This window comes from Chelonia mydas, chromosome 24 (genome assembly GCF_015237465.2).
Source record: "Chelonia mydas isolate rCheMyd1 chromosome 24, rCheMyd1.pri.v2, whole genome shotgun sequence".
NCBI lineage: Eukaryota > Metazoa > Chordata > Testudines > Cheloniidae > Chelonia > Chelonia mydas.
In genome coordinates this window covers 6,682,733-6,698,336 of record NC_051264.2, presented here as the reverse complement: position 1 = coordinate 6,698,336, position 15,604 = coordinate 6,682,733, and the positions used below count along the sequence as shown (strand labels likewise).

General features: G+C 43.0%; 1 long non-coding RNA gene across 1 annotated transcript; it reads right to left on the bottom strand.

Annotated features, from left to right (window-relative positions):
* Positions 1 to 4,238: 4,238 nt before the first annotated feature.
* On the bottom strand, positions 4,239 to 8,332 carry LOC122463803. The gene is made up of 3 exons (XR_006287415.1): positions 8,281 to 8,332; positions 6,247 to 6,407; positions 4,239 to 4,551 (listed from the first exon to the last, which is right to left on the bottom strand). It is a non-coding gene; the product is annotated as an uncharacterized LOC122463803 (long non-coding RNA).
* Positions 8,333 to 15,604: the final 7,272 nt, after the last annotated feature.

Below are 15,604 nucleotides of genomic sequence, written 5' to 3'. Positions count from 1 at the left end.
TTCCTCTGCAGCAGGCACCATCGGTCTCCAGATAAACATACAAAAATCGATACTGTTGCCAGTACACCATCTTGAATTTATTGGGGACCTATTGGATGCTATAAAGGCCGAAGCCTTTTTCCCAGCTCACGGATTTTCCGCAATAACCAGTCTCATTTCCACCATGAGAACTAGCCCATCAGTCTCTGCCAGGACTTGTCTACAGCTGCTTGGTCATATAGCAGTGGCCACATTCATGGTGAAACACGCCAGATTACACATTTGCTGCTTTCAGGGATGGCTACGCACAGTGTATGTATCCCACAGACACAGGCTAAACAAACTGCTCTCAATACTGATTAAGATCAAGGACTCATTAGACTGGTGGACACAACCCCGAAATATCTATATGAGAGTCCCCATCCTCCAGCCAGCACCGTCCTTGATACTGATGACCGACGCCTCACTACTTGGTTGAAGAGAGCACATCTACAGACTCACACAGTACAGGGCAAGTTGTTCCCCTCAGAATCTGGATTGCACATCAACCTCCTAGAATTATGGGCAGTCCGCAATGCATGCCGACACTTTCTACCATAATCAGACAAAGGACTATAACAGTAATGATGGACAACCTCGCCTGCATGTTCTGTATCAACAGACAGGGCAGAACGAGGTCCCAATCCCTATGTACAGAAGCTCTGAAATTGTGGAACTGGTGTATCCAACATCTCTGCCATTTACCTATCTGGACACCTGAACACCACGGCAGACTCAGTGAGCAGGGGGTTCTCACAAGAACATGAGTGGGAGATGAACACAAAACTCCTACAACACATATTCAATCACTGGGAATTCCCAAATATAGATCTGTTTGCTACTCCCAAAAAGGCCAGATGCCCATAGTTTTGCTCAAGAGCAGGTCTAGGTCACCAATCTCTGGTGGACGCCTTCTTCATTACGTGGGATTCACCCCTCCTCTATGCTTTCCCACCCTTTCCCCTACTATTTAGAGTGCCCCACAAGATACAAGTGGAAAGAGCCAGGGTCATCCTCATAGCCCCAACATGGCCACAACACATATGGTATCCTTACCTCTTGCGCATGGCGATCTGTCCACCGATCACCCTGCTGTCTACTCTACACCTCCTCTCCCAGGAGACAGGCCAGATTCTCCATCCTAGAACTTAGAACTTCTCCATCTGAAGGCTTGGCTCCCTCATGGTGCCAAGGTGATTGAACATGAGGGGGTGTCAAGGTTCCTTCCCCACTCTGAACTCTAGGGTACAGATGTGGGGACCTGCATGAAAACCTCCTAAGCTTACTTTCACCAGCTTAGGTTAAAACTTCCCCAAGGTACAAATTAATTTTATCCTTTGCCCCTGGATTTCCACTGCCACCACCAAACTTTAACTGGGTTTACTGGGAAACATAGTTTGGACACGTCTTTCCCCCCAAAATCCTCCCAACCCTTGCACCCCACTTTCTGGGGAAGGTTTGGTAAAAATCCTCACCAATTTGCATAGGTGACCACAGACCCAAACCCTTGGATCTTAGAACAATGAAAAAGCATTCAGTTTTCTTACAAGAAGACTTTTAATAGAAGTAAAGGGATCACCTCTGTAAAATCAGGATGGTAGATACCTTACAGGGTAATTAGATTCAAAACATAGAGAATCCCTCTAGGCAAAACCTTAAGTTATAAAAAAGACACACAGACAGGAATAGTCATTCTATTCAGCACAGTTCTTTTCTCAGCCATTTAAAGAAATCATAATCTAACACATACCTAGCTAGATTACTTACTAAAAGTTCTAAGACTCCATTCCTGTTCTGTCCCCGGCAAAAGCAGCATACAGACAGACCCAGACCCTTTGTTTTTCTCCCTCCTCCCAGCTTTTGAAAGTATCTTGTCTCCTCATTGGTCATTTTGGTCAGGTGCCAGCGAGGTTACCTTTAGCTTCTTAACCCTTTACAGGTGAGAGGATTTTTCCTCTGGCCAGGAGGGATTTTTAAGGGGTTTACCCTTCCCTTTATATTTATGACAGGGGGAAAGGAGTCCAGGAGAGCTGGCTGTATTTTAAAGAATCCTTATTGAGGTTACAGGGACAAACCACCCTGATGTGTAGAAAGAATAGTAAATATGGCAGGCAACCAGCTTGGCTTAACAGTGAAATCCTTGCCGATCTTAAACACAAAAAAGAAGCTTACAGGAAGTGGAAGATTGGACAAATGACCAGGGAAGAGTATAAAAATATTGCTCGGGCATGCAGGAGTGAAATCAGGAAGGCCAAATCACACCTGGAGTTGCAGCTAGCAAGAGATGTTAAGAGTAACAAGAAGGGTTTCTTCAGGTATGTTAGCAACAAGAAGAAAGTCAAGGAAAGTGTGGGCCCCTTACTGAATGAGGGAGGCAACCTAGTGACAGAGGATGTGGAAAAAGCTAATGTACTCAGTGCTTTTTTTGCCTCTGTCTTCATGAACAAGGTCAGCTCCCAGACTACTGCACTGGGCAGCACAGCATGGGGAGGAAGCGACCAGCCCTCTGTGGAGAAAGAAGTGGTTTGGGACTATTTAGAAAAGCTGGACAAGCACAAGTCCATGGGGCCAGATGCGCTGCATCCGAGAGTGCTAAAGGAGTTGGCGGATGTGATTGCAGAGCCATTGGCCATTATCTTTGAAAACTCATGGCGATCAGGGGAGGTCCCGGACGACTGGAAAAAGGCTAATGTAGTGCCCATCTTTAAAAAAGGGAAGAAGGAGGATCCTGGAAACTACAGGCCAGTCAGCCTCACCTCAGTCCCTGGAAAAATCATGGAGCAGGTCCTCAAGGAATCAATTCTGAAGCACTTAGAGGAGAGGAAAGTGATCAGGAACAGTCAGCATGGATTCACCAAGGGCAAGCCATGCCTGACTAATCTAATTGCCTTCTATGATGAGATAACGGGCTCTGTGGATGAAGGGAAAGCAGTGGACGTGTTGTTCCTTGACTTTAGCAAAGCTTTTGACACGGTCTCCCACAGTATTCTTGCCAGCAAGTTAAAGAAGTATGGGCTGGATAAATGGACTATAAGGTGGATAGAAAGCTGGCTAGATTATCGGGCTCAATGGGTAGTGATCAATGGCTCCATGTCTAGTTGGCAGCCGGTATCGAGTGGAGTGCCCCAAGGCTCGGTCCTCGGGCCGGTTTTGTTCAGTATCTTCATTAATGATCTGGAGGATGGTGTGCATTGCACCCTCAGCAAGTTTGCAGATGACACTAAACTGGGAGGAGAGGTAGATACACTGGAGGGTAGGGATAGGATACAGAGGGACCTAGACAAATTGGAGGATTGGGCCAAAAGAAATCTGATGAGGCTCAACAAGGACAAGTGTAGAGTCTTGCACTTAGGACGGAAGAATCCCATGCACCGCTACAGACTAGGGACCGAATGGCTAGCAGCAGTTCTGCAGAAAAGGACCTAGGGGTTACAGTGGACGAGAAGCTGGATATGAGTCAACAGTGTGCCGCTTCTACCTGCTCTACCATCCTCTGGATCATCAAGAGCTGCATAGGTATATTTATACATGGGAAGGGCATGCTGCAGAAGGGGAAACCATCCTCCTTTTGCATAATAAGGGAGGTGGGATCCACACACAGGAGGTCCTTTTCCTGTGCTGATCCATCTAGGGCAGTGGTTCCAAAACTGGGGTTTGTGAACCCCTGGGGGTTCACGAAATGTTACAGGGGTTTTCCGGGAAAAAATTCCCTAATGGCAGACAGACCTGTCCCTAGGGACCCCGGGCAGCACGGGGCCAGCAGCCTGGAGCCCCTGGACTTCCAAGAGCTGCGCAGATCAAAGCAAACACATCTATCACACTGAGGAGATTTAAACTTCAAGACTCTTTATAAGAAATGGAAAGGGAGGCGGATATTTTTTGCTGTTCTTAAAATTAAATAGGCAGCTAGTATTGTTTTTAAAATTATTATGAAGAACAAGTTTAAGCTTTGTTGTAACATGCATTGTTTGTCTGCACTGCTCAAGACCTGAATGCTTGTGTAGGAGGAACTTTTTGGTTTGGCTTCTTAAATCCCTTCATGCTGTTTAACATCTGATGCTCCTTGATGAAACATAGGAGCCTTGCTATAACAGGCTTATTCAAAGTGATACAAGCTACAAAAATGAGATCTTGGAAGAGTGTTGCCATTTTCATAATGTAATCAAAATACTGTAAAAATAAATAATAATTAATAATAAATAGTGTGTAATAAGCACGTAATAAAAACAAATTTTATATTTCCAAGATCACTGCTTTTATAATTTATACTCAGGTAAAGGAGAAAATCCCTGGAAATATTCATTTTTAGGAGCGGGTTCGCGAGACTGGACATTTTAGTTAAAGGGATTCACAGGTTGTTAAAGTTTGGGAACCACTGATATAGGGTGATCCAGACCTTAATTTTTTTTATATGCTGTCAAGTTATGATGAATTTTTATTTTAATTCCTAACTCAAGATGTGATTTTGCATCTCCTGCACATCCAGTGCTCCCATTGAAGTTAACATAGGATTGGAGCTTTAGATCATCTGTCCTGAAACATTTCAAGATTTTGGTGTTAAAGATAAATTCATGTGTTTGTGGTTTTCTCTCTTTGAAGCATGTGCTCCTTAAGATTAACAAAGCTTTATCTTATCATATAATGAGGATATTTCCATCTCTGTTGATGTATTTTGCCAGAGGTAACTAGGCTTGTTGTTACTGAAATCTCCAATATTAACGTTACATAAATTAACGACGGAGGTTTTCCCTGAAAGAGAGAGCCTCTCTATTCTTTACAGACCTCTAGAGTTACTCCTCATTTGAGTCACAGGTCTGAACAGTCTGGTTGTAGCTACTTGAACAGGACTGGAGAGGGAAAAACATTAATATACCTGTGTTCTAAATTTCTGCATAGCTTTAGGCTTAAATTTCTGCATAATTTCTATCTTAGAGCAGAACATTTTCAGTACAAAGAAAATTCCAGGAATATTCTATTATTGAAAGACAGAAACATTTCCTGGAACAGTGTGAGGTAGCATGAAGAGGATAGTAATTATGTGCATAAAATCTCACAGATCAAGGTGAAAATATATTCCACAATTACTGTATTTATCATTTTAGATACAAGATACATAGCAATGTTGTGTATTGCTTAGTGGCACAAATCAGGTTCCTACCTAGAACTGATATCCAGAAATTCAAATTCCTTTCCAAGAAATTGTATTCTCACCAGAGTCTGAGTGCTGTGGAGGGATCTTTTTTATCTTGATCTTGAGTGACCCCATCTGGCAGATGTGTCAAATGGCATTGACAGGCAGATTACAAGAAAGACCCACATTTGCACTTCAGCCAGCAAGGGTCACTGCAACATGGAGCTTTTAATGGTACCTAGCTTTTTGCAGCAAGGCCTGCCCTTTTTGGTGTGTATGTGTGTGCAGTGCCTAGCACAATGGGGCCCCTGAAACACTACTGAGGCCTCTAGATGCTACCACAATACAAATATTATATTTTAATAAATAAGTAAATGGAGGTATCCTTGAGTTTACAATCCCAGTAAAAGCTGACAAAACATGTATATATTTCTTTAATCATGATAATTTATGGATTGTGTTTTTTAAACTACAAAGGTCTGATTCTCATTTACACTAAGGCAGTGTAAAGGGGCCTTAATGTAAATAAGAATCAGACCCTTTGTGTAAAAAGAACAAGCACTAGAGGGCACCATCCACACGAAAGTGTAACCAATAAGTAGCTTTGATATCTTTCACGGAAGAAATCACAGATTTACCATACTTAAGCTATCTTCTTTTTGTAAGGAATCCAAAATGATAGATTAAAATGACTTCTTTTGGAAGGCTCTGCAATCTCTAGCCCAATTCATTTAATTAATCTCAGCATTCGTAGCATAATAAAGCAGTAAAGCAAATAGCATCTGCTTCTGTCTGTAATATTTGAACAACTCAAGTCCAGAGAAGGAGTGAGCAGTTTTCACATGGCGAAATGCACATAATTGGTACTGTACTAACACTTCCATTTGCAAGTGAACTAAGCCTGCAATATGCAGTGTAGTTGTAGCAGTGTGGATCCCAAGATATTAGAGGGACAAAGTGGGTGACATAATATCTTTTATTGGACCAACTTTTGTTGGTGTTATTCCTAGAATACTCTATCTTTACAAAGCTCAGTATTTATAAACATACAGTTAACAAATTTCTCTTTACTGAACCAGTGCACAGGAAAAGGATACATTCTGCAAATATTCTATCTTGCCCTTTCACTTGAGCATTATTTGATGTAGGGAGGGGAGAGGTAGATGACTTCTTTCTTGCTATATTAAGATTTGAGGATGTACAAGCTAGTTGTGATAGATTCCCAATGCTCGGACTGAATTTTTGTTAGAGCTGGTTCCTAAAGGGTGCAAATTATTCTCAAACAGCTGACATCTGAGGTCATCAAGCTCTGATTTCTTTAGTTTAAAAGAATATCGTGTCTTTTCCTATATTGTTAGATGTAATACAAAGTACATAATTTAAAATACAAAAAGGAACATCTGTAAGGGATAGTGTATATATATATATAGTTGACAGACAAATGGCACTTGGTCCAGCTTCCTCTGTTCTCGCCAGCTGAGAGGTTAGCTACCAGAAAGGACTACTTTAGGGAACAAGTGGAGCAGTGTGCAATGCCTGAAAGACCTCATTCACATAACAGCCTGGATGCTCTTGTACTACATTGTTTGGTATGCAATGGTTTTGTGACACCAGTACTCCAAATTTATTAAAAAAAAATAAGTTTGCTTCTCTTCTTAAATTTACTCTCCAAATAAGGCACGAGATGTCCAGAAGATTTCATTCTCATTCTTTTATGTTTGGGTCTGACATACTATAAAGGCCACCTTTAAAGATGCTACATTTTGCCAATATATTCTTGGGAGTCTAGTAAATCCACAGGACTATATTAGAATTTGCCCCCGTGGGCTGAACATTAGGTGCCATACCCGCAGCAACAGGAAAGGGAGAGGGAAGAATCTACAGTAAACAGTATTGACCTTTTCATTTTTCCAAGTATGCTTGAAATATAATGGGCTGATCCTGTTAGATATGATTTAGTCTCAAGACTTCAGACCTTAAATATAAAAAAAATTACAATACACTGTATTTGTCACTTTTCTTATCCAATTTAACTCAGCCTTGAGAAGGGGTGAAAGCATGTGTTGGCACTGCAAAGAAAATTCTCCATGTTCTGTTTGTTTCATGACGCCTTATTTGCAGCACAATTCCACTTACGTATACTGTGTTAGCTGTACAGGTACTGTTTTTGTCAGCTATATTAAAGATATGCACCATAGAGCCACCATGCGTGCTTTGCATTTAATGTAAAGAATAAGCTAGGATAATGCAGTGGCTTCCATCATCTGAGAAGTGCACTAATGGCCCAAGTAGTGTATGTGTTACAATATCCAATCACTATCATAACAAAAAAAGCTTTGGCAGAGATAAACTCTATTAGTTCTCATAACTTGGCCATCAGACAGAAGTAGCAGAAGCACTGAAAGAAGCCTGTGCCACTGTAACCCATTAGTCAGTGTGTGTTATATGTTCCCTTCAGTGCTCCATCCACAGAGGATGTAAGTTTATTACAGTTTCCTGCTACAGAACCTGGCTCTTTCAGTTTAATCCCTAGAGTGTCAGCCAGTTATCATGATACCACCTGCAATTTGGACCGATGCCTGTCTTTGCTGATCAAAACCAGCAGAGAGTGCCTTGGCTGGCACAAATACTTAACTCGTTAGAGGAGTTAGAGAGGGCACTCAACCTACTACCCTGAAACACACAATAGTCTGACTTGTTCCATAATAAACCCAGCAACACTGGATGCTAAATTACCATCTAGCTTTGAATCTCTCTGCTGGTCAAGATCCTTGAGAAATTGGTAGTAAACTAACTCCAGCAACACTTGGCATCTGCTGTTCTTTCTAGACCCCTCCTGGTCTGGCTTTAGGCTGAGTCATGGCCTAGAAACAGCACAAGTTGCTCTGGAGGATGACTTCATTGTGGCAAAGAAAAGAAGCAGAACAATGCCCATAATTCTGGATCTGTCATTGTGTGAGATTCTTCTTGATGCATGATTTGTCTATTTTTCTGTTGATATCCAGCAAGGAAAGTACTGAAAAGCTAAATACAGCAACACCAAAAGGCTCTAAATCAGGGGTCTCAAACACACGGCCCACGGGGTTATTTTCTGTGGCCCGCCAGCTCCCTGCAGAACCCCCAGCATTTACCTAGAGCGGCTCTGGCCCGGCGCGCACCGGGGGCAGGGCAGGCTCCCTGCCTGCCTGCTCTGCCCCCGCACCGCTCCAGGAAGCGGCCGGAACCTGGGGGGGGAGCACAGGGCTCTGTGTGTTGCCCTGGCCGCGCCTCCAGGTACCTCCCCCGAAGCTCCCATTGGCTGCGGTTCCCTGTTCCCGGCCAATGGGAGCTGCAGGGGGCGGTGCCTGGAGGCGCGGCCAGGGCAACACACAGACACCTGTGCCCCCTCCCATCAGGTTCCGGCCACTTCCCGGAGTGGAACGGGAGCCTGGCCTGCCCCTGGTGCGTGCTGGGCCAGAGCCTGCCCCCCGAAACCCTCCTGCAGCTGAACCCCCTGCGGCACCCCACACCCCTCCTGCACCCCGACCCCCTGCCCTGAGCCCCCTGCTGCACCCTGCACCCCTCCTGCTCCCCCTGGGGACAGGGAGGGGGCGGAGTTGGGGTGGGGATTTTGGGGAAGGGGTTGAAATGGGGGCTGGGAAGAGGTGGGGCAGGGGCACGGGGGGGCCTCATGGAAGGGGTGGAGTGGGGGCGGGGCCAGGGCAGCGGGGCCGGGGGGTCAGTGATGCGGCCCTCGGGCCAATGTACTAGTCCTCATGTGGCCCTCGTGGTCATTTGAGTTTGAGACCCCTGCTATAAATGATCTATTTATAAAATAAGTACGTATTTGACACAATGAAAAGGGAAATGGAACTGTACTTTCCCTTACTGTTAAAGAGACTGGAATGCCCTGAGCACGATAATGTACTTCCCAGTCTTCTGACCCATATTCTTATAGTGGCTACCAACTACTTCTATTTTTTCTAGTATAGGTACTTCCTGCTTTTGTGACTGGGATGCTAGGCTGCTCCTTCCCCATTTTAATGAAGTAGTTCTGTGATGAGCTGCTACAGTCTGCATTCAGTTCAGTTTGTTCATGCTGCAGCTTACAATGGAGCTATTTCAAACCCTAGTCTTATGTAAGATGGCTTTGGAGAGCCCAAACTATGGTTATTAAAGAATCCACAATTGAACGGAATGCATTGACAGTACTGTGACAGTCATGATTTTAGTCTGGTGAATTGATACAATTCTCCCCAAAAGGCTTAGGATACTAGGATTATAGCAGAATGGCAGTCTGCTATTGTTATGGGTGAGCGGTTTCGGAGTGGTAGCCGTGTTAGTCTGTATCAGCAAAAACAACGAGGAGTCCTTGTGGTACCTTAGAGACTAACATTTATTTGGGCATAAGCTTTCGTAACAGTAGGGGGAAATTAATATGGGAGAAATTAGGTTTACGTTTTGTAAGGACCCAACCACTCCCAGTCTTTATTCAGGCCTAATGTGTTGGTGTCCAGTTTGCAAACTAATTCCAGTTCTGCAGTTTCACGTTGGAGTCTGAAGTTTTTTTGTTGAAGAATTGCCACTTTTAGGTCTGTTATTGAGTGCCCAGGGAGACTGAAGTGTTCTCCTACTGGTTTTTGAATGTTATAATTCCTGATGTCAGATTTTTGTCCATTTATTCTTTTGCGTAGAGACTGTCCGGTTTGGCCAATGTACATGGCAGAGGGGCACTGCTGGCACATGATGGCATATATCACATTGGTAGATGTGCAGGTGAACGAGCCTCTGATGGTGTGGATGATGTGGTAAGGTCCTATGATGGTGTCCCTTGAATAGATATGTGGACAGAGTTGGCACCTGGGTTTGTTGCAGGGTTTGGTTCCGGGGTTGGTGTTTCTGTTGTGTGGTGTGTAGTTGCTGGTGAGTATTTGTTTTAGGTTGGGAGGCTGTCTGCAAGCGAGGACTGGCCTATCTCCCAAGGTCTGTGAGAGTGAGGGATCGTCCTTCAGGATAGGTTGTAGATCCTTGATGAGGCGCTGGAGAGGTTCTAGTTGGGGGCTGTAGGTGATGGCTAGTGGTGTTCTATTACTTTCTTTGTTGGGCCTGTCTTGTCACATTACTCTCACACCTTCTTATCAACTGTTTGAAATGAGCCACTCTCATTACCACTACAAAAGTTATTTTTCCTCCCTTGGTATCCTACTGTTAATTGAATTGTCTCATTAGATTGACCTCACACTTGGTAAGGCAACTCCCGTCTTTTCATGTATTTATACCTGTATTTTCCACTCCATGCATCTGATGAAGTGGGTTCTAGCCCATGAAAGCTTATGCCCAAATAAATTTGTTAGTCTCTAAGGTGCCACAAGGACTCCTCGTTGTTTTTATGGGTGAGCGTCACTTTCTGTTGAAAAGTTGACTATTCTAAGTGCTCTAAAATCCATATGCTTATTCAGATTGTCTTGAAATAGTGGGTGTGAGGTAGGGTTAGTGACCAAAATTTGGGGTCATTTGAACAAGAGTTTCCCCAGATGCAGCCCCCTCCTCTCTCCCTTCCAAAAAAAGCTATTTACAAAATCACCTGCTTGTTCTAACTTTTTTTTTTTTTTTTTTTTTTGCACAACTGCGGCTCAGACTATGGCTCTAACCTTCCACAAACTGATCTCAGACACTCAGATTTATCTCACCTAATCCATGGCACCTACTAACCCTTTGGAGAAGCAATATTAAAAAAAGTTTGTAAGAATAAAGTTAGGAACTCCAGGCCAGAGAGTGCCAAACTGATGTACCTAAAAGAGAGAAATGCACATGTGCAACAAGACTAAGACTCTGTTTGAACCCAGAAGGTTTAGAGCAGTAGTTCTCAACCCATGGGCCGCTTGTGGCCCAATCAGCAGACAACTGCGGCCCATGTGACATTCTCACGGCCCTACAGGTATTTTATATATTGTGTGGATGTGGTTCACATAACACATAGAGAGCTGCATATACGGCCCACAATGGTAAATAGGTTGAGAACTACTGGTATAGAGTCAGTCTGTTATCACAAGGATGGAGGGGCAGTCAGGCCAAAACTGAATAGCACTGCATCAGGTTGTAATGCACGGAGTGGGGACCTAGGCCCAGCCCTGCAGGACTGGAGCTGCCGCTGCTGGATGTGTGTGGGGGTGGCCCCCCATCAATGACCCATCACACCTCCACCTTGAATGCAAAACCTGGCTCTGCCACTAACACCAGTGAATGCAGTTGGAGACCATGCAGATAAGTGCTGCAGTTCAAATCTGTGGATCACAATACAAACCATGGCTCATTCACTTAGTACTTCTTCGTGACTACTTCTTATGGCACCAGCCTTACTGATCCCTTCCCAGTGGCTGTTGTCAGCTCCAGAGGGCACAGTTAATTTCCTAACAATGGGTAATCTGTTAAATCAATATTGTGTAGTTGTTCTGTGTTTAACAAAAGTGAGGTTCAATTAGATTTATTCATCTGACTGAGTAATTGGTATTTTGTTGGTGTGCAAACCCATCAGAAATTGTAGGCTATCATTTCTGAGTATTATATCAAAGAATGTTGACAAAATTATGGTTTTTACAATGGTCTCTGAAGTTTATTTTTAATGTTGTTTCCCATTGTTATGAGAACAGATTGATTCACCGAAGGTTTAGGGTAACACAGCTTTTTCCATTAAAATAGAAATTTGGATCATTTTCTTAATTGTTATAGTAGGTTACAGATGGTACCATATTTACTGCATAAGAGCCCAATACTGAATTCTTATGCAGACAAAGCTCCCACTGAAGTCAATGGGGACTGGCTGCCTAAGAGCTGCAGGAGTGACCCCCAAAATTAATGCTTAAGAGTTAAATTATTCCATTTCCTTCTCCCCGTAGGCTCCTTAAGGTAGGGCACCCTAACTTTTCCCAGCTGAGGGATGTATTGAAAATGAAGCAGACTGCAGGTGCCCTTATCTTTAATATGGAAATGTAATCCATAGACACTACAGGTCCCTTCATGAATTGCTCCTGCTCTATCTGACCAGCCAGGCTCAATCTAGCCTATGAGATGCCAACTCTGTAAGGAGTCCCCACAAGCATAGGCATCCTACAGGCACTAGTGTTGCTTGTACTTAGGGCCGGCTCTGCCAGATTCCAGTACATCTTGACCCATGTCCTTGGTTATGGGCAAGGAGTGTACAGCACAGATCAAAAGAGGGAGTGCAAAAGTGGCTTTAGGCCATCTTTGCACTCTACAAATCTTGGGCTGCCTGTACCCATTCCAGGTCCTTGGTATAAGTTAGAGCAGCCCAATGGCTGATCTAATTTGTGCTAGCTGTCAACAGTCTCAAGAAGCTGATACAGTAGCTGATGATTGCTGGGATGCAGGGAGGCCCTGGACATGCCCTCTTTCCCTCTGTCACACTTTCTGTAGCAGCAGGTATAAGGGACGTTTTGTGTGCATTATGAGGCATGCCTTGAAGCATGCTGTTGTTATTTATTAAAAAAAAAAACCTGTTACATTTTAAAATGAAACATGTATTACTAATTTCAATTTTAAAACCTGGCATTATTTAGTTAGTTAGTTATTTCTGTTGTATTGCAGTAGAACCTAGGCATCTCAGTCATGGACCAGGACCCCATTGTGCTAGGTGCTAGACAAACTCAGGACAAAAGATGGTCCCTCCCCCAAAGAGTTTACAATACAAGTAAAAGATGAAAGTCAAACAACTTTCCATTTATTTCTTTATTTAAGTTAAGTGACCCTTATTGGATAACAGACCCACCCTTCCTTTCCACTCTCATGGCTTTGTGAGAGCATCTGTAAGTGTTGGTACAGTGTTAAAAGCAGATGCTGAGTTGATACCTTCCTGTTAATAGTTTGAGTGTACAGTATGTACTGCATGTCTAAGAATTTTAAGTTGTATGGTATGCAGTAAAAGAGACAGCTGAGAAAGATCAAACCTAATCCACCCAGCACTGATTATCTAACTGACTTTCACAACAAGCAGTTTCTCTGTACAAACCAATGTATCATGCACAGGTGGATCTTAACTCTTACACTTCAAATATGTATACTCTAATTTCACCTGGAAAGGTCTGCATACTTCAACAGGGTGATCTTTATACCCGAATATCCCTCTTTATCTTTTCTTAAAGTACTGGAAACATCAGTGAGACTCAGGTTCATTTCAAACAAAATGAAACAGAACATTTTACGCATGGTAGCAAAGAATTCAGGGGTGCAAAGGGGTTAAGTTTTCCTTTCATTCAGACAATGTGAGGAAAAAGCAGGATCTGCAAAGTTAGATTGCAAACAATGTCTCACGCTGGTATGAAAAGACTGTAACTTCTTGTTCAGCTAATTGCCTGAAAACTAGATTGGTCTCCAGCTCTAAACACTAGCATTTCTACAGAACGTGGCTTCCTATTACAATGTCATTTTGTTTTGTTTAAATTGTCGTTGCTGGGAATGGGAATGTTAATTACATTATTTTTGTTTACCAAAGAAAGCAATGACGCATATAACATCATTTCCTTTGATATTCTACATATCTTGCTGTGACAAGCTGAGAGCAGGTGGCTTTCTTTACTTAAGAGCTTTTCAAATATATTGTTATGAACAGAAAGAACAGTTTGATGGGTTTATAATGGAGTTTTATTTTAAAAACAGACATTTTGAATATTTTCAACTGCTAACCAAAAAACCCCAACAACCTCTCCCTAAGACCCTGTACCAAAATATTTTAATTTTTAATAGTGAATAGCTAGTGCAATATTTTTCCACTGTTCTTTTATGCACTTTTTAATGTATGATTCCTAAGGAAAACCAAGGACTTAAATAGATAAACATCAGCAGGTTGAGGTACTCGGTGACATATGCCATTGTGGGTGTGAATTAAAGGAGAGTTGGCCTAATTTTCCTTTGCCTTGCACCTTGTGCAGTCAATTGCACCTTGCAAAGTAGGTATAAACACTACCAGATCAGAATGGTAGCATTTCAGTCCACTTTGAACAGTGTGAATGTCTACGCAAGGTGCAATGCCTTGGAAAATAAGGCCTCAATTTTTTATTTAGAGACAACTATCACTATAGTATCTGAGCACTTAGCATGCATACAGTGCTTTACATGTTCAGAGGAATGATCAGCTGTTTACTAGCTAATTCTCACATCTCACACCTGTATTTTAGGTATGATGTTTAATATCTGTGTTTTACAGATGGGGAAATTGAATCAGAGAGCTGAAGTTTGCCCAAAGCAAGTCAGTAGCAGAGCTGGGATAGAACTTAACAGTTCCTGATCCCTAACCATGTGTTCTCACCAACACTCTATGGTGCTTCTGGTCATATAGTTATCCTGCAGATATCCTGCAGTAGGAAATCATCATCTTAAATACTCCTGTGTTTTTTTTTAAAGGACTGTATTTACATTTACAGTTATAGGGCCAGATCCTCCAGTGCACCAAGACCGCTTTGTGCTGGTCCAGTAGCACAAAGCAGCCTTAATCCCCACAGATCCAGTCAATGGAGGATTCTCCCCATCTAGGGGTCTTTTCAGATGGTGTACAGCAACCATAGCAGCTCTTCTGTCACCCCCTTTCCTGGACCTCTAGTGCAGGGGAGGATAGTTGGAGAAATGGAGTTGTAGCCAGGCCAGGCCTTTTCCCTGGCAATCCCCAGGTTCTGCAACAGCCTTTAGGGGCCATGGGCAGACTGTGCAAATTAGAGCAGCCCCTGAGGCACAACACAGCTGTAGCTTCAGCTACGGGCCATAACAGGCATGCTAAGATAAGGTAATTAAATCTCACACTTCAGGGCACAAACTGATCTATACAAGTTTCTGGAAGATATTTCCCTCCATGCACAGTATTGCACAACTGACTTGGGTGCATGATTTTTCTTCTTAGTCTGGGGCACAAGGCAATGACCGCTGCTAGAGACAGGATGCTAGATTAGATTGGCCAACGATCTGATATGATATTGCACATCCGACGTTCCAAGGAAATGGAAATGAAGTATAGCTCTGGGGAAAGCAGAACTCTTTGCTCACAGAATTACTCATCATTGCAGCTTCACAGCAACTCTTTTAATAGATTTTTTTTTTAAAGTCAAGACCCGGTCACTTTAGAGGTTAAAGTGGAGGAGGGGAGGTTTACAGAAGACCTACTCCAAAGCCAAAGCCCTCATCACATTCATCTCCCGTTCACACCCTGGTATGCAACATTCAGCATTTTTCTACATGCACAAATGAGTATAAATGAACGTGAGCCATGTGACATTTTCCAATGATTGGAGAATAAAATGGGCAAAGGAAAATGAGAGAAGACTTGGTTGGTGCAAAGCACAGCTTTACACAAATACAGTTGGGCAGTGATTTAGTTGTGAAATTCTTACAGGGTAAAAAGAGCCACACGAACATCACACAGTTGTGGAGTAAATATATTTAGCAAATGAGGATAACAGCCCACAGATCAAT